Here is a 19981-nt window from a genome sequence, read left to right on the forward strand (position 1 = left end):
GGCTGCTGCTGTGAGACTGAAATACTTGCTCTGGGAGTCACGGGCCTGTTCCTGGCTTGTGGATTGGCGGGAGCCCAGCACAGGAGGGACTCAGGGCCTGACACATGGCTCCAGGGGGTGCTTGGCTCCGGCCCCGCTGGGCACTGACAGGCCAGGTGCAGGGGGCCAGGCGCAGCACCAGGGAGGACATTGGGGAGGCAGGAGCGCTGAGGTGGGGCTGAGTGGGCAGGTGCTGAGGAGCTGCGGCCGGCTGGCCAGCAGGGAGGAGGAGCAGCACCCAGCTGTGGAGGGCCCAGCTGCAGCTCCACACGGGGCGCGGCCAGAGCCTGGCAGGCGGCTGGCTGAAGTGGCACTTTGTGATCTGGCGCAGGCGGGAACTGGCTCCCCACATCTGAACGCTCTGCAGCGCCGGCGGATTCACATCTAAACCCGGATCTGGCTCCCAATTCACAGCTGGCCCCTCCCCCCAATCTGGAGTGGCTGAGACTCCAGCGCTCTGGGGAAGAGGCCAACAAATGTCAGCTCCTGGGGTGGGCTTCCCCCAGAGACAACCCCGTGCTGGGAAGGGAGGTTCCAAGAGCCGGCAGCTCCACCACTCACACTCCCAGCGTCCTGGGAATGAGCCAGGAGCAGAGTCCCAGTCCCCGTCCCCTGGCATTAATCCAGGGACTCCGCACTGGGGATGTGCACCTGGCAGCATGCAGCCTCCTGAGAACACACAGGCCAGGGTGCAGGGCGAGGGCTCCCAGAGAGAAACAGCAGGAGGGCAATGCTGGGAACCCCCAGGCTGTCTTCAGCTCAAGCATGAGGGCACCCCAGCATCCTGGAGAGCAGGAATCTAGCTTCAGCTCAGCCTTTATGTCCCCCTGTTCTCTGTGCTAGATAGGTTGGTCTCCCGGAGGGACGAAAGTGCCCATCAGGAGTTCCTGGCTTATGCAACGTCAGTTTCCCGCTCTTGTGAAAAAAACAGTGACTTCCCTTACACAGGAGCTGGTGTTCTTCAGGCTGGGCTGGGCCTGTACACGTTCCTCTGTAGGGGTGTGTGCACCCAGGGCCCGTGAGTCGCAGACGTTTGCCAATGAACATTTGCCAACAGACGTTTGCCCCCTGCTCTCCCCGTGTGCTCAGGGACCGCCATCAAAAGGGCACGTCTGCCACCTCCCTCTCAAGTCCTTCGCACCTGCATACTGCCAGGGGAACATCCCCATTTCTACTGAGGCCTCAGGGACATGGTTTATGATGAACCAGCTGGAGTTGATCTCTTCCCCCCCCCCTCCCGGCGTGTTGCACCCCTACGTCTAGCTGGGGATCCAAACTGACACTCCCCGGTTTGAGCCCCTGCCTAGCCAGGCCTCCCCCCAGGCAGTTGTTGGCCCTGAACTCCTGCAGGCAGCCATGACACACAGGTGCTTGGGGGCTTGAGAGAAGGGCTATCACCAGCTGAATGACCCCTGCCTGTATGGTGGTGACTGAGGCCACTTTGCCAGCAGGTGCCCCCCAAGTCCTGTGCTATGCTGAGTCTGGGGAGATGGGCAGGTTCAGCCTCATTAGAAGGGATCGGCCAGACAGAAAGGCAGAATCGGGTCCCCGCACGGAGCCCCTCTACTACCTGCCTGTGTCCTAACCACCAGGACAGTGGCCAATCCCACCTTCAGGTCAGGTTCCAGCGTCGGGCCCTGTCCATACCCACAGCGTGTGGCACCCAGCATGCGCCGATAGACTCCGGTACATGCAGTAAGTTCACAGACACTAGAAACTGCCTAACACCGGGCTGGGGGCTGGGGATGTGTAGGGTACAGAGCACAACACCCTCTAAGGCCGGGCAGGAGGGCTGGGAAATGCATATGATACAGAGCACAGCACCCTCTAACACCTGGCAGGGGGGCTGAGAGATGGGGGGTGTAGGGTACAGAGCACAGCGCCCCCTAACGCCGGCCAGGGGCCCTGGAAGCTGGGGGAATATGTAGGATCCGGAGCACAGCATCCCCTAACACCAGGCTGGGGGGCAGGGAGAGGGGGGATATGTGGGGTACAGAGCACAGCGCCCCCTAACACCAGGACACGAGGTCTCGTCCATCTCAGGGCGGAAATGATCACACCCTTCGAATGGGGGATCTGCCACGGGCACTGGCAGGAGCGCGCTGCTTTACATTAAGATTCTTTGGCTGATGGGCGAACCTCACCCCGCCCTGCGTTTCGAGTGTGAACAGCTGTCGATGGAAATCCAGACGGCAGAGATGGAGCAGGACTAACCGGGGTCACTGAGTCTCGCCCTCACCCCGTGTCTACACTGTACAAGGGTGGGAAATAGCAGGTGCCTTTTCTTGCTCTGATACGATTTTGGAGATGCCGACGCTTGCGACAGCTTTCTCCCTGTGTGGGTTGTGGGATCCAGGGGAGCCGTCTGTGTGCTCTGTACAGGACAAGGTGTGTAGATCGTTTATACCTCAATATATCACTGTAAATACAGTTATTTAATATATCAAATAAAAGCAGAACAATACATCAAAAAACATCAAAATGAAACAGAGGATTGCTATGTACAGGGGGGATTGCTATGTACAGGGGGGATTGCACGTGACTAGTTAACTGCTCGAGAGCTTTCATCACCGTGTACTTTCTGACAGGTTTCCGCGCCCTGTGTAGGGTTTACGTCCCGCCCTCCGTCCCCGTTTCCGGTCATGTACCTTTTTGGTGCCGTCGGCCCTTTTGAACATTTCTTTTGTATTGTTTTCTGTGTTTAGCTGGGAGAAAGTTGCTTTCTTGTGTTTTGACATATTTAGAGAAAAAGTGAGAACAAGTAGAAAGAAAGGCTGTAAGGGGTTTGTGGCTCCCTCCCCGTCCATCAGGGTGGGAGACCACGCCCCTCGCTACGATACTTCCGGGGTACCTTGGTTCAGGGGAAAATTAGCCCAGTGTTAATGGTTCAGGCCTGCAGTCAGGCCGAGCAATGGTAGAGAGTCTGTTTGCCTGGGGCCCTCATTCAGGGCAGGGCTGCAGTCAAGTAGGGGCTCTGGCCTACCGTCAGGCAGGCAGAGCAGCAGAAGGTCCATTTGCCTGGCCCTTGATCAGGGCGGGGCAGCAATCAAGTAGGGGGGCTTTGGCCTACAGTCCAGCAGAGCCGTCGCCGTCTAGGGGAGGTTAGCTCTCTGGTGGGAGAGTCAGCACAACCGTCTGGCGTCCTGATTCAGGCGGGTGCCAGACCAATCAGGCCTCCTGACAACCAGGTGGGGAACCTGCCACTCCTGACGGTGGCGTGGCGGTGGTAGGGGAACCCAGGCCTTCCCGCTCCACTGCGTCGCCACCCAGGGCCCTAAACAGCAGCGGAGTGGTCCGCCACTGGGTCAGCGGGGAAAATCCGATCACAACACGCTGGCCGGCTTGTAGTCAATAACACAGCTGAATCCGATTCAGCTGCCCTGGGCTCCTTCCTACACACCCATTCCGTGTGTACATGGGTCCCAGGGTTGTTGTTCGCTTCGCTGGGGTAGACGGCTAGTGGCAGCCCCACCAGCTCCTTGGAGTCCCCGGCGTCTGGCAGCGCCGGCAGCCCCTCTGGCTCTCTGTCAGGATAGCGCTCTCCATTAGGGGAGCAGGGAAGAGACGTCCTGCTCCTCCAGCAGTTCGCTCCCAACTCAGCTGGAAGGGCGGCCTTTTATAGTTCCGCTTCCTGTCCCACCCCTCTGCTTCTGGCAGGGTGGCATGCGGTGGGAGACAAGCCTGCTTTCTGCAACCCTCCTGCCCCCAACAACCCACTTCAGCGAGTCCCAAAATCAAATCCACTTACCAGGGGCCTCCTCTCCTCTTTGTGCTTCGCCAACATCCGGGGTAGAAAAGAGCTCCTGGCCGCAGGCATTTCTGACCTCCGAGTCATCTTCTGCCTCTGGGTCCCCCTCCACATCCTCGTCCAAGATTTCCTCCTCCTGGCTCGGTCCACTCTCAACTGACATGCGAGCCACCGAAGTATCCACAGTGGTGTTCGCAATGGAGGTGGGGTCGCCGCGGAGTATCATGTCCAGCTCTTTGGAGAACCGGCAGCTCATAGGCGCAGCACCGGAGTGGCGGTTTGCCTCCTGCGCCCTGTAGTCGGCGTTCCGCAGCTGCTTCACTTTCATCCTAAACTGCCGTGTGTCCCAGTCATCGCCCCTTTCTGTCATGCATCGTGAAATCTGTCCGTAGGTGTAATGATGCTGGTACTGGCGGGACCCGACTGAGAGTGCCAGTTCAGGACAAACTGCTTCAAGCAGGGCAGTTACAGCCGAAGGCTGGGGGTTTTTTCACCTCTAAGGCAAACCAAACCAGCCAAACAGAGCAGACTTTGGTCTCACCCCACTGGCTCACCACAAGTCACACAAGCAATTCCCTTAGACGCTCCAGTTTCCCAGTATCACCAATTGTTATGGGGACAAATGGTTATGAAAACCAATACCCCAGGAAAAGAAAAAAGGCTCTCTTGATCCCAAAGGACCAAGCCCCAGACCCAGGTCAATATACAAATCAGATCTTGTCCCAAATCACGCTGTTGCCAATCCTTTAGAATCTAAAATCTAAAGGTTTTGTTCATAAAAGGAAAAAGCTATAGATGAGAGCTAGAATTGGTGAAATGGAATCAATGACATACAGTCATGACCAAGTTCTTGGTTCAGGCTTGCGGCAGTGACAGAATAAACTGCAGGTTCAAATCAAGTCTCTGGAGAACATCCACAGCTGGGATGCGTCTTTCAGTTCTTGGTTCAAAGCTTCAGTGTAGCAAAGTCCCTCCAGAGGGAGGAAGCAGGACTGAAGACAAGATGGAGGAGCTGCAGCAGCTTTTTATATTCTCTTGCCATGTGGTCTTTCTTTCTTTGTCCCAAAACAAGCTGTCCATCACGTGGCCTGGAAAAACCTCCGAGTTCTGTCCATAGGCAGGTCCCTGCACACTGTGCTGAGTCCCAAGGCTTGTCTGCCTTCTCTCAAGGGGTCAATTGTGTAGCTGATGGTCCTTAATCGGTCATCAAGCAGGCTAGGCATTGCATCCGATGAAGTGAGCTGTAGCTCACGAAAGCTTATGCTCAAATAAATTTGTTAGTCTCTAAGGGCCACAAGTCCTCCTTTTCAACTTGTCTGGGGTGTCACCCAGACGCATAGTACAAGTTTGAACCACAGACAGTATCGAGTCAATACTTATAACTTAAAATACAAAAATGACACAAACATATAGAGAGCATAATCATAACCAGCAAACCATAACCTTGCCTTAGACACCTTATTTGACCCCCCTTTATACAAGATTTGGTGCCACTACAGGACCTTGGTTGCAACAATGATCTATATGGTCCCAGTTCAAGTCAATAACGTCACAGTAGGTATCATAATTGCTACGTCCGGAGTGCAGCTGGGACTGTACAGCCTCCTCTCCCCAAATGCTGATGAGGTCCAGCAGCTCGGCATAGCTCCAAGCAGGTGGATCGCCTGGTGCGTGGAGCAGGCCTGGCCACCTGGAAAGATGCGCTGCACTCATCACCGAGCAAACAGGAAGGGGACTGTCAAAATGGCAAAGGAGTTTACGGAGTGGGGATGATGGATGGTCACCTGAGGGCCGGGCAGTAGAGTTCAAACCGATGACCAGAGAGGGGAGAGCAGGCATTGTGGGACACCTCCCGGAGGCCAATCGCAGCGCCGTAATGGACCTCGGTGTCTACACTGGCACCGCAGCCTGTAGCCCCGGTGCAGAAAGTTTTTTAAACTGTGCGGTGCTTTTTTTAAAGCGCTGCAACTGCCCTGTTTCCGCGCCCTGAGTGGCGTGGCCGTGCGTCCACCTCACCAGTTGCAGCGCAGAAAGCTGCTTTACCGCGCTGCAACTTGCCAGCGTAGACAGGACCCGCCCTCTGTGGAGAAAGAAGTGGTTCGGGACTATTTAGCAAAGCTGGACGAGCACAAGTCCATGGGGCCGGATGTGTTGCATCCGAGAGGCCTAAAGGAGTAGACGGATGTGATTGCAGAGCCATTGGCCATTATCTTTGAAAACTCTTGGCGATCGGGGGAAGTCCCGGACGACTGGAAAAAGGCTAATGTAGTGCCCATCTTTAAAAAAGGGAAGAAGGAGGATCCTGGGAACTACAGGCCAGTCAGCCTCACCTCAGTCCCTGGAAAAATCGTGGAGCAGGTCCTCAAGGAATCAATTCTGAAGCACTTAGAGGAGAGGAAAGTGATCAGGAACAGTCAGCATGGATTCACCAAGGGCAAGTCATGCCTGACTAATCTAATTGCCTTCTATGACGCGATAACTGGCTCTGTGGATGAGGGGAAAGCGGTGGACGTGTTGTTCCTTGACTTTAGCAAAGCTTTTGACACTGTCTCCCACAGTATTCTTGCCAGCAAGTTAAAGAAGTATGGGCTGGATGAATGGACTATAAGGTGGATAGAAAGCTGGCTAGATTGTCGGGCTCAACGGGTAGTGCTCAATGGCTCCATGTCTAGTTGGCAGCCGGTATCAAGTGGAGTGCCCCAAGGGTCGGTCCTGTGGCTGGTTTTGTTCAATATCTCCATGAATGATCTGGAGGATGGTGTGGATTGCACCCTCAGCAAGTTTGCAGATGACCCTAAACTGGGAGGAGAGGTAGATATGCTGGAGGGTGGGGATAGGATACAGAGGGCCCTAGACAAATTGGAGGATTGGGCCAAAAGAAATCTGATGAGGTTCAGCAAGGACAAGTGCAGAGTCCTGCACTTAAAATGGAAGAATCCAATGCACCGCAACAGACTAGGGACCGAATGGCTCGGCAGCAGTTCTGCAGAAAAGGACCTAGGGGTTACAGTGGAGGAGAAGCTGGATATGAGTCAACAGTGTGCCCTTGTTGCCAAGAAGGCCAATGGCATTTTGGGATGTATAAGTAGGGGCATTGCCAGCAGATGGAGGGACGTGATCGTTCCCCTCTATTCGACACTGGTGAGGCCTCATCTGGAGTACTGTGTCCAGTTTTGGGCCCCACACTACAAGAAGGATGTGGAAAAATTGGAAAGAGTCCAGCGGAGGGCAACAAAAATGATTAGGGGTCTGGAACACATGACTTTTGAGGAGAGGCTGAGGGAACTTGGGATGTTTAGTCTGCAGAAGAGAAGAATGGGGGGGATTTGATAGCTGCTTTCAACTACCTGAAAGGGGGTTCCAAAGAGGATGGCTCTAGACTGTTCTCAGTGGTAGCAGATGACAGAACAAGGAGTAATGGTCTCAAGTTGCAGTGGGGGAGATTTAGGTTGGATATTAGGAAAAACTTTTTCACTAGGAGGGTGGTGAAACACTGGAATGTGTTACCTAGGGAGGTGGTGGAATCTCCTTCCTTAGAAGTTTTTAAGGTCAGGCTTGACAAAGCCCTGGCTGGGATGATTTAGTCGGGGATCGGTCCTGCTTTGAGCAGGAGGTTGGACTAGATGAACTCCTGAGGTCCCTTCCAACCCTGATATTCTATGATTCTATGATTCTATGAAGGGTAAGTTCTCTTCCCCCTCCCCCTCCGCTCCCCCTGCAGCTTGCTATACTTTCCTTGTATAATAACAGGTTTCAGAGTAGCAGCCGTGTTAGTCTGTTTTCGCAAAAAGAAAAGGAGGACTTGTGGCACCTTAGAGACCAACGCATTGGATGCTCATGAAAGCTTATGCTCAGATATATTTGTTAGTCTCTAAGGTGCCACAAGGACTCCTTTTCTTTATACTTTCCTTGTCTCACTAACCAAAAAGGATCTCTTCCTGTTTTCTATGCTCTCCTTCTCTCACTAACCAAAAAAAGGATCTTTCCCACAGCTCTGTGTTCTGCTTAGTAACAAAAAAGGATCTTTCTCTCTCTTTCTGTTTTCTGTACTTTACACAGCCCTGTGTCACTGACACAGGATCTCTAGCTCATTTTTCGGCCGTGTGATTTCTTTCACCCGACCTTCTCAACCTTCCTTTAGAGTTTCCTCTTTTTTTTAATGAGCCTTTGCTTTTTAAAATTGATTTCAATTTTTTTACTCTTATTATTTTTTAGTCCCAACAACAATAACCTTTTACCACGGTCTTACTAATCTATAAAAAACACTCCTCTCTCTTGTTGCTTTCTATAGTTTCCCCTCTTCCTTCTATTTAAAATCACCTTTCTTTCCTTTTTTCTTCTAAGGCTAAGCAATCTTTCTTTTTTTAAAACTCCTTTCCTTTAAAACTCCTTTAATTCTCTGTCATGAGGGGGCGTGGTCTCCTGCCCTGGCAGCCTGGGAGGGAGCCGCGAACACCCCCTGGTGGGCAGAACCGGGACACCCATGGCAGCAGAGGGGCGGGGCAGGAAGAGGCACTATAAAAGGCTGGGCCTCCAGCTCAGAAGGGAGAGAGCTGCCAGATGAGCAGCATGTCTCTTCCCCACTGTGGAAGCATAGACGTAACGGAGAGTGCTATCCTGACAGAGACCCAGCGGGGCTGCCAGATGCCAGGGACACTGAGAAGCTGGTGGGGCTGCCACTCACTGTCCTCCCCCAGAGCTCGCTGTTGCCGGCAGGGAAAGGGCTGGGGGGAGTCCTCCTCTCTGACCCCTATCCCAGAGCAGCCTGCCTGCACTCCAAACTCATCCCCAGCCCTGCCCCACCCCAGAGCCCACACCCCCAGCCAGAGCTTTCACCTCTCCACCTCACCCTTAACCCTCGCCCTGAGCCCCTCCAACACCCCAAACACCTTATCCCTAGTCCTAGCCAGAGCCCTCATCCCCCCCATACCCCAACCCTCTGCCCCAGCCCTGAGCCCCTTCCAACACCACAAACCCCTCATCTCCAGCCCTAGACAGAGCCCTCATCCCCCCACACCCCAACCCTCTGCCCCAGCCCTGAGCTCCCTCCAACACCACAAACCCCTCACCTCCAGCCCGAGACAGAGCCCTCATCCCCCCACACCCCAACCCTCTGCCCCAGCCCTGAGCCCCTTCCAACACCACAAACCCCTCATCTCCAGCCCTAGACAGAGCCCTCATCTCCCTACATTCCCCAACCCTCTGCCCTAGCCCTGAGCCTCTCTAACCCCCCAAATCTCCCAGCCCCAAACAGAACCCTCACCCCCTATACCCCGACTCTTGCCCTGAGCCCCTCCCAAACCCCTCAGCCCTGCACCCCCTCCCTCTGCACCCCCTCCCATCCCCAAACTCCCTCCCAGAGCCTGCATCCTGCACCCCAATACTCTGCCTAAGCCTAGGGCCTGCATCCCAGATGTCCTTCCTCACCCAAACTCCCTCCCGGAGCCTTGGGTAGGTGGGGGGCGAAGTAGGGGCGGGTTCTGGGCACCACCAAAATTTCTACAGACCTGCCACCCCTGAACCCATGTACACACGGAATGGGTGTGTAGCAAGGAGCCCAGGGCAGCCGAATTGGGTTCAGCTGTGTTATTGACTACAAGCCGGCCAGCGTGTTGCTGTCGGATTTTCCCCACTGACGCAGTAACGGACTGCTCCACGGCTGTTAGGGCCCTGGGATGGGACGCAGTACAGCAAGAGGGCCTGGGTTCCCCGACCACCGCCACCCCACCGTCAGGAGTAGCAGCCTCCCCACTTGGTTGTCAGGAGGCCTGATTGCTCTGGCACCCGCCCGATTCAGGACGTCAGACGGTTGTGCTGACTCTCCCACCAGAGAGCTAACCTCCCCCAGACTGCGACGGCTCTGCTGGACTGTAGGCCAGAGCCCCCCTACTTGATTGCTGCTCCGCCCTGATCAAGGGCCAGGCAAATGGACCTTCTGCTGCTCTGCCTGCCTGACTGTAGGCCAGAGCCCCTACTCGACAGCAGCCCTGCCCTGAATGAGGGCCCCGGGCAAACAGACTCTCGACCGTTGGTCGGCCTGACTGCAGGCCAGAACCATGAACACTGAGCTATTTCCCCTGAACCAAGGTACCCCGGAAGTATCGTAGCGAGGGGCGTGGTCTGCCACCCAGACGGATGGGGAGGGAGCCGCGAACCCCCTACAGCCTCTCTTTCTACTCGTTCATACTTTTTCTCGAAATATGTCAAAACACAGCACGCTGTTAGGGCCCTGGGCGGGGACGCAGTGGAGCGGGAGGACCTGGGTTCCCCTATCCCCGCCACCCCACCGTCAGGAGTGGCAGCCTACTTGGTTGCTGCCCCGCCCTGATCAAGGGCCAGGCAAATGGACCTTCTGCTGCTCTGCCTGCCTGACTGTAGCACAAGCACGCAACCTTCCCCCAGCCAAACACAGAAAAATAATACAAAAGAAATGTTCAAAAGGGCTGATGGTGCCAAAAAAGTACACGACCGGAAACGGGGACGGAGGGCGGGACGTAAACTCTGCACGGGGCATGGAAACCTGTCAAAAAGTACATGGTGATAAAAGCTATTGAGCGGTTAACTACTCACGTGGCTGGGCAGGGCAGGCGGCCAATGGGGAGAAAGCCATGGTGCGGCATGATGTGTTCCACCCTGCTCCAGGCGGGCTCTGGTGCACCAAACCCCGAGAGTAGGGAGCCTGGCTTTTACTGGGGCAGCTGGGCAACTTCAATGACTGGGTTCTCCCTTGTATGCATCAGTCTCATCCTGTGCAAGAGTGTCCGTAGGCTGGTGCGGGCTGGACGGTGTTTCTTGCAGGCCTTGAGGATCAGCATGGTCTGCAAAGCCAGGCACCTGACAGAGGACTTGCTGTCCTGCTGGAAGCCTTTGAGGACTAAGATTGAAAGGAAGGAAATGGAGGTCAGAGCCATGGTGCTCTGGAAAGCCCTGGCAGAGCAAGCCAGCGCTGTACCTCTCAGCCCGCGACAAGAAGGCAGCAGGCTGGGAGGCGGGAAGCAGGGGACTAGCAGGAACAACCTTCAACCCTCACTAAACATCCCCACTGCCCTTCATAGCTGGGGGAGCCCCCAGACACAGGCAAGAAGTCACAATGAACCCCATTCACTCAAAAAGAAAAGGAGTACTTGTGGCACCTTAGAGACTAATCAATTTATTTGAGCATAAGCTTTCATGAGCTACAGCTCACTTCATTGGATGCATACTGTGGAAACTGCAGAAGACATTATATACACAGAGACCATGAAACAATACCTCCTCCCATCCCACTCTCCTGCTGGTAATAGCTTATCTAAAGTGATCACTCTCCTTACAATGTGTAAGCCCTCTACACCAACATTCCACACAAAGATGGACTACAAGCCGTCAAGAACACTATCCCCGATAATGTCACGGCTAACCTGGTGGCTGAACTTTGTGACTTTGTCCTTACCCATAACTATTTTACATTTGGGGAGAATGTATACCTTCAGATCAGCGGCACTGCTATGGGTACCCGCATGGTCCCACAGTATGCCAACATTTTTATGGCTGATTTAGAACAACGCTTCCTCAGCTCTCGTCCCCTAACGCCCCTACTCTACTTGCGCTATATTGATGACATCTTCATCATCTGGACCCATGGAAAAGAACCCCTTGAGGAATTCCACCATGATTTCAACAATTTCCATCCCACCATCAACCTCAGCCTGGTCCAGTCCACACAAGTGATCCACTTCCTGGACACTACAGTGCTAATAAACAATGGTCACATAAACACCACCCTATACCGGAAACCTACTGACCGCTATTCCTACCTACATGCCTCCAGCTTTCACCCTGACCACACCACACGATCCATCGTCTACAGCCAAGCTCTGCGATACAACCGCATTTCCTCCAACCCCTCAGACAGAGACAAACACCTACAAGATCTCTATCAAGCATTCTTACAACTACAATATCCACCTGCGGAAGTGAAGAAACAGATTGATAGAGCCAGAAGAGATCCCAGAAGTCACCTACTACAGGACACGCCTAACAAAGAAAATAACAGAACGCCACTAGCCGTCACCTTCAGCCCCCAACTAAAACCCCTCCAACGCATTATTAAGGATCTACAACCTATCCTGAAGGATGACCCAACACTCTCACAAATCTTGGGAGACAGGCCAGTCCTTGCCTACAGACAGCCCCCCAACCTGAAGCAAATACTCACCAACAACCACATACCACACAACAGAACCACTAACCCAGGAACCTATCCTTGCAACAAAGCCCGTTGCCAACTGTGCCCACATATCTATTCAGGGGACACCATCACAGGGCCTAATCACATCAGCCACACTATCAGAGGCTCGTTCACCTGCACATCCACCAATGTGATATATGCCATCATGTGCCAGCAATGCCCCTCTGCCAGGTACATTGGTCAAACTGGACAGTCTCTACGTAAAAGAATAAATGGACACAAATCAGATGTCAAGAATTATTCATAAACCAGTCGGAGAACACTTCAATCTCTCTGGTCACGCAATTACAGACATGAAGGTCGCTATCTTACAACAAAAAAACTTCAAATCCAGACTCCAGCGAGAAACTGCTGAATTGGAATTCATTTGCAAATTGGATACTATTAATTTAGGCTTAAATAGAGACTGGGAGTGGCTAAGTCATTATGCAAGGTAGCCTATTTCCCCTTGTTTTTTCCTACCCCCCACCCCCCAGACGTTCTGGTTAAACTTGGATTTATGCTGGAAATGGCCCACCTTGATAATCATACACATTGTAAGGAGAATGGTCAGTTTGGATGAGCTATTACCAGCAGGAGAGTGAGTTTCTGTATGTATGGGGGTGGGGAGGTGAGAAAACCTGGATTTGTGCTGGAAATGGCCCACCTTGATTATCATGCACATAGTAGGGAGAGTGGTCACTTTGGATAAGCTATTACCAGCAGGAGAGTGAGTTTGTGTGTGTGTGGTTTTTTTTTTTTTTGTGGGGTGTGTGTGAGAAAACCTGGATTTGTGCTGGAAATGACCCACCTTGATTTTCATACACATTGTAAGGAAAGTGGTCACTTTGGATAAGCTATTACCAGCAGAAGAGTGAGTTTGTGTGTGTGGTTTTTGGAGGAGGGGTGGGGGGTGAGAAAACCTGGATTTGTGCTGGAAATGGCCCACCTTGATTATCATACACATTGTAAAGAGAGTGGTCACTTTGGATGGGCTATTACCAGCAGGAGAGTGAGTTTGTGTGTGGGGGGCGGAGGGTGAGAAAACCTGGATTTGTGCTGGAAATGGCCCAACTTGATTATCATACACATTGTAAGGAGAGTGATCACTTTAGATAAGCTATTACCAGCAGGAGAGTGGGATGGGAGGAGGTATTGTTTCATGGTCTCTGTGTATATAATGTCTTCTGCAGTTTCCACAGTATGCATCCAATGAAGTGAGCTGTAGCTCACGAAAGCTTATGCTCAAATAAATTGATTAGTCTCTAAGGTGCCACAAGTACTCCTTTTCTTTTTGCGAATACAGACTAACACGGCTGTTACTCTGAAACCCATTCACTCACTATTTCTAGGACTGCCCCGTCCCTGCAGGATCTGATGGCCTCATCCCTGCCTGTATTTACGCTCCCCCTTCCCCCCAGTGCACAGATGGGCACTCAAGCCCAGAGAGGGGGAGATTCACAAAGGGGGCTTGGGCATTGTTATGCTACGCCTAACTGCTGGTGCCCTGCTGCCCTCCAGCAAATGCCGAGGAGGGAGCTCAGCCATTCTCTAGCTCTGGTTGGGGCCCAGCTGTGAACCTGCTCTGGGAGTGAGGAGCCTGAGCTATGTCACCCCCCCATCCCCCTTTTCCCCAACAAATGTGGAGGAGACGCTGCTCTGCCCTGCGCTGGCCCAGGGGTCCGGGCACGCAGCAGGGAGGTAGATGACCGGACGTCACCTCAGTCTCCTTTGGAGCAGTGGCTTGACACCAGGCACCCCACTTGGAGGTGACTGCAACAAACCCTGGGCTAGTGAGTGCAAGGCGGGGAGGCAGGACCCCACCTTTGCTGTGTTGCGGGGGCGGGGAGGGGGCATTCGTCTGCGAAGGCCAGCCAGCTCAGGCCCAGTTTGGGGATTTGCCAGGCCACAGCTCTGAGGTCAGGGTAAGTGCCTGGGCACATGCCAACCAGCAGACACCACAGGGTGAGGGGGAAGCTGATCAGGGGTTTGGGGATCTATAGTTTGCAACCCTTTGTGGCTCTTGCCCAAGATCACATTGCTGGCGTCGGAGATTGAACCCAGCCCGCGGCCCTGGGCCATTCGTCCCTCTAGCGCTCAGTGCTCAAAGCAGACACCGCTCACCGTTGCAGATGGCCTCCAACTTCTCCTGGCTCTGCTGGTCCAGCTGCCGGGCAGTGAGCCCTACACACACAAACAGCTCGTCACATCCCTGCGTCCCCAGCGAGGGTGTCAAAGCGTCTGTCACCCTCCAAGCAGTGGGGCTTTCCCCTGCCCCTCGCTGTCCAGGACGCACTCCTGAGTCCCCAGGGGAAAGGGCGAGGCCCCAGGGATGGCTGTGGGGCTGGCTGCCAAAGGAGAGCATAGCGCCTTGAGGTTCCGCTACCAAGAGCCCATGGCGGGGTGGGGGTGGGGGGATGGGGACTGCATGGGGAGCAGTGGGGTTCGAGGGGCCCATCAGCCGATCAGGGCAGTTTGGGGTGAGCTTGCTCCTGCGGGTTTCTGACACCCCTGAGCCTTCATTCGGCAATCAGGAGCCCTGGGGTTACTTCTCGCTGCCAGCAGGGACTGAGGAGAGCCTGGGACTGGATCCACCCCCTGCTTAAGGGACCCCCCTGCTCTGTGGTTACCTAGAAACCTGATGGCCGCTTCTCTAATGGGAGCCTGTGGGTTTTCCAGAAAGGCCATGGCCTGGCAGAGGAAGGTTTCTGCCCTCCCTTTGTAGCACGCCACCTAGGAGCCAGAACAAGGGAGCACAAGGTTATTAAAGGCCTTTCCATCCTGCAGGCCAGGTTCCAGGTCTTTGGAGTGTCCTGCTTTCGGCCCTCTTTCCTGTGCTGGGGGGATCACGCAGAGGGACTACAGCCAGGGCCAGGTGTGGTCCCGGGGCTGGGGCTCGGTGTGGGCACGGAGCCGGGCAATGGAGGGCTCCCTCACCAGGCAGTCACAGCCTCGCCAAAGCTCCTTTTTCTGGAGGAGGGCACCGAGCTGGCTCCACCTTAGGAATTTCACCGCACTCCTGAGGGTGTCCCAACACACCTGCAAAACAAGAGGGGCCGGGGTGAGTCGACAACGGTTATGGGAGCTGGAAGCCAGGGCCGTCCCTCGGCATACACGCCTGCATAGGGCATCATGAAATTTGGGGCACCAAATTGCCCCAAATTTCATGGTGCCACTAGGCGGCTGCATGCTGCACATGCAGCAGCCCCAGCCCCAGTGACCCGCCCTATACCTCGGCCAGCCCCGCTGCAGGCTGCGCCCACTACAAAGGGCTGGGCCATCCCTGGGGGGGGCCCAGACAACTCCCTCCACCCTGCCTCTTCCCCTTCCCCCCTGCTCCGTCCCCAGCCCGCCCCCATTCCACCTCTTCTCCGCAAGCCTCTTCCCCCAGCGACCCCACACTCACCGGTACTGGCAGGAAGTGGAGCAACCGGTCCCAGCCCGCTCTCCTCCAAAAGAATTGCCCCCCGCACTCACCGGCGGTGGGAAGCGGAGTGCCACGGCTGGGAGCTGGCAGAGTAGAGCGGGCTGGGGCCAGGCTGCTCCGCTTCCCGCTGCTGTCAGTGAGTGTGTGTGTGGGAGGGATCCCTTTCCCCAAACCCCCTCCCTCGAGCCACACGGCTGGAGCCGGGGCGAGGGAAGCAGAGCGGGCTACTCCCAGCTCTCCGCTAATCCCCCAGGCCACTCTGGGCCCCCCAAAAGTGGCCCCACACAGCTCCTGCCTCCCAGACCCTGGTGGAGGGGAGGAGGAGGCTTGGGACCCCACACAGCCCCACTGCGGGGGGGCTGGATAGGGCACCCGAATGGCTAGGGACGGCCTGGCTGAAAGCCACTAGCCTAGTTACCGGAGGCCGTGTGTGCGGAACGGTTCCCGGCCCGCGGCTGCTCGCGGAAGGGCGGAGGTGTGGCTAAGGCCATGGCTGGAGACCTGACTCAATTCCCAGCTCTTTCTGCAGGAACTCAGGCAAGTTGCTTAGGCCCAGGGCTACAAAGGGATTTAGGTGCCTAATGCCCATGGGCATTCAATACTTCTGAGACACTAGGCCTCACGCTGTGCCTTAGTTCCCCACCTCACAGGGGGTAGGAGGGTGAATTCATTACTGCCGGGGGCATTTGGCTCCCAAGTGATGGGGGCCATGAGAGCGAGCGTGTGCACAGGCACCTGGGGCAGGGCGGAGGGGGGGCTTGGGCATGTCATGGCTAGTAAGAGCTGTCCGGGCTGCTTGGCCAAGGGCACACTGGGTCTTGGGCACCATGCGGAGGCTGGGTAGCTCTGCTCCTGGTAGGGGCCATGGCCAGGGTTGTGCTCTTCCCACCAGCACAGCCAGGGGAATGTGCGGAGGCCAGTGGCTGTAGGAGTGGTGAGCTGACCCCTCCGCCCACCCATTCTCTCAGCCTGGCTGCAGGGGGGAGTGTTGGCCTCAGAGGAGGCAGGGAAGACTCAGCAGTTGGGTGGGGCGCCATGGTCATGGTGCTACTGGACTCAACGTTCAAGTGATTTTGAGCACCTGATTGTCACAGCACTGAGCCCCTGCCCTCTGCCGGCCAGACCCTTGAAAGGGGGGTGTCACATGTTGGCCCCCCCAACAAATTGCTGGTCACTCTGTAACGATCTCAGCTGCAGGCTCCAGCTCGTGGCCTCACCTGGGACACATTGGGACGCTCATCGTGCAGGAGGAGGAGCAGCGGGACCAGGCTGCGGAGGACGTGCTCCTTCATCTTCCTCCTGCTGGGCCCCCTTACAAGCTCCAGCAGGTGTTTAAAGAGGGTGATGGAGAGCACCCGGAGTTTGCTGGACTCCTGCAAGACAGGACGTGGGGAGGAGACGCTGTGACGGTCGTGCCCACCCAGCTGGGTGAGTGCTCACTGTGACAGAGATGTCTGCCCTGCGGGGGGTATTGCTAACTCACCCCCAGTCTTACAGGCACAACTGGGGCCAGAGTCTCATGGGCATAGCGCCACAGAAGGCAATAGAGATGCAGGTTTCCACCAGCTGAGGGGCTGGCCTGGTATCTTCTTGGCCAGAGAACCTGTTCTGTTCCCCCCGGGCCCCACAGGGTTTTGGTTTAAAGGCTCACGCCAGGGCGAGATCCTGCATCTTCGGTCTGGGCTGCCCTGTCCCTTCGGTCAGCTGGGGATCCAGGAGACCCTGGGAACAGCTTTAGCTGGGCCTGTGCCACTACTAAATAAAGAGCGGCCGGGTCCCAGCAGAGTTCGGGAGGGCTGAGGGTAGGATTTAGCGTTGTGAGAGCTGGGGAGGTGGGTGGTTCCTCCAGGAGCCCCCACTGGGATGTTACCCCTGGAAGGCAGTCATGGATGGGTCCCTTTCTCCCACCCACTTTGCTGGATCTTGCCGTACAGTGGGGGACTGAACATCAGTCTGGTGAACATGCTGGCGGGGGCTACTTTTTTTGTGGTTACAGAAGGCCTGGGGAGAAGTAGCCCCTCCTTTGATGCTGCCCTGCCATGAGAACGAAGGGGAGAGGAAAGGGCGGTAGCTGCAGAACCTACAAACGGAGCCGTTTCCTTATGGAGCTGACAGGCCAGCTGTGGGATTCCTGGCCAGGGAGGGGAGGGGCAGGATTTTCACCAGGGTACCATCACTTGTTACCCTGGAAGCCAGGAAGAGCATCGCGGCACCCTGTGCTGCAGACGCCCCCTCGCTGCATGCAGGCTCAGGAATGCATGTCCTTCTTCAAGGGGAGCCTCATCCCTGGCCTGCCCTGATCCTTGTCAGCAGGCCTGCAGGACACCAGGGTTCCCACCCTTACTGCCATATGCTCTGATGGAGAATGGGGTAGCAGAGGAAGGCGGGAATGGGGTCACGTCATTTACGACAATCCTTTTTCTGGCTAGGGCCATAGCATAGGTCCCGCTAGCCCACCCGCCAGCCCCCATTCACATGTCTGTGGCTTGAAGGGTCTCCCGCGGGCCCCCAGGCCTTACATCATGAAAGAACGGCAGGAGTTTCTCAGCCACTTGCACAGCCACAGGGCTGGCGCTCTGCCTGTCCATGCCGGCGAGGATGTCTCTCAGTACGGTGATGGCGTTGGAGATGACGTCCCTGTCTGCCTCGTGTAGCTGCTCCACGAAGTCTGGCAGCAGATGCTGGAGTTTCCCCACCTGTGTGAAACGAGGAGCTGCTTTACGAAACACCCTCCGGTGACCCAACAAGCCATTTCCAAAACAACGTCTGCCTCCCCTGCAGACAGAGGCATGGGAAGTAGGAGTGCAGGGGGTGCCTGGCCTTTGTCTCTTGTTCTGCCGGGCAGGGCCTGGCTCCTGCGGGGTGCGTCTCTGGGTGTGTGCAGCACCTGGCACAGCTGGGCCTGATTGTGTCTGGGGTCTCTGGGATGCAAAGAACCCTAGCACTAGAGTAGCAGCAGAGCTGCGGACTCTAGACCCCCAGGGAATGCTGGCGACACCAGTGATCAGGGATGCCCGGACAGAGCCATTTTCCTTCAATTAGGAACCATTTTTTCCTACGAATCCCCTTTTTAAGCCTCGTACATTTTAACCGTTGATAATGGAGCGGCTGGTGTAAGATTCAATTCATAAAGAATTAAAGAGGATAATTTCATTAATGCAAATCAACATGGGTGTATGGAAAATATTTCCCGCCAAGATAATTGCTATCTGTTTTTGGATGAGATTACAAGTTTGGTAGTTAAAGGAAAGAGCATTGGCATAGTGTATACAGACTTCTGTAAGGCGCTTGAGTTGGCCCCGTACGGCAGTTTGATCGGAAACCTAAAACGATAGAAAAGTAACGTGGCCCACAACAGTTGGATTATCAACTGGCTGATAGGTCTCAAAATGTACTTGTAAGCTGGGAATCAGCATTACACTGGTGTGTTTCCAGTGTGGTCCCTGCAGGGCCTGGGTCTTGGCCCTATGCCATTTAACATTTTGATCAATGACCTGGAAGAAAACATAAAATCATCACTGATAAAGTTTGCAGATGACACAAGAATTGGGTGAGTGGTAAATAATGAAGTGGACAAGTCACTGACACAGAGCGATCTGAATCACTTGGTAAACTGGGGGGGCAAGCAAACAGTATGTGTTTTCATATGGCTCATTGTAAATGAATACATCTAGGAACAGGATGGGGGACTCTGTCCTGGGAAGCAGAGACTCTGAAAAGGACTTGGGAGTGCTGGTGAAGAATCAGCTGAACAGGAGCTCCCAGTGTGGCGCTGTGGCCAAAAGAGCTCATGTGATCCTGGGATAAATAACAGAAGAATCTGGAGTGGGAGTATTTGGCACTGGTGTGACCAACTGCTGGGATCCTGGGTCCAGTTCCGGTGCCCACAATGCAAGACCAATGTTGATAAATTGCAAAAGGTCCAGAGAAGAGTCCTGAGAATGATTAAAGGATTAAAAACCATGTCTTATAGTGAGAGACTCAAGAAGCTCGATCTATTCAGCTTAACAAAGAGAAGGTTGAGGAGTGCCTTGATTACTGCCTATAGGTATCTCCCTGAGGAATAAATATTTAGTATAGTCAAGAAAGTCACACTAGGCATTGATCATTCCTGTCCCTGGTAGACCACATCGGTTGAACAGCTGCCCTACCTCCTTTTCACTTTATCCAAGAATAATGGGTCACTACAAAAAGTAATTTGCCCTCTGCTGATACTCACACCTTCTTGTCAACTGTTGGAAATGGGCCACCTTGATTGCATTGGCTTCATTAGCATGACAAAAGTAATTTTTCCCTCCCTCGGTATTCACCCCTTCTTGTCAACTGTTGAGAATAGGCCACTTCCACCTTAATTGAATTGGCTTGTTACTACTGATCCCCGACTTGGTAAGGCAACTCCCATCCTTTCATGTGCTATCTATTCTCCTTCCTGTATTTTTCACTCCATGCATCTGATGAAGTGGGTTTTAGCCCACGAAAGCTTATGCCCAAATAAATCTGTTAGTCTCTAAGGTGCAACAAGGATTCCTCGTTGTTTTTGCTGATACAGACTAACACGGCT

This window comes from Lepidochelys kempii, chromosome 23, assembly GCF_965140285.1.
Source record: "Lepidochelys kempii isolate rLepKem1 chromosome 23, rLepKem1.hap1, whole genome shotgun sequence".
NCBI lineage: Eukaryota > Metazoa > Chordata > Testudines > Cheloniidae > Lepidochelys > Lepidochelys kempii.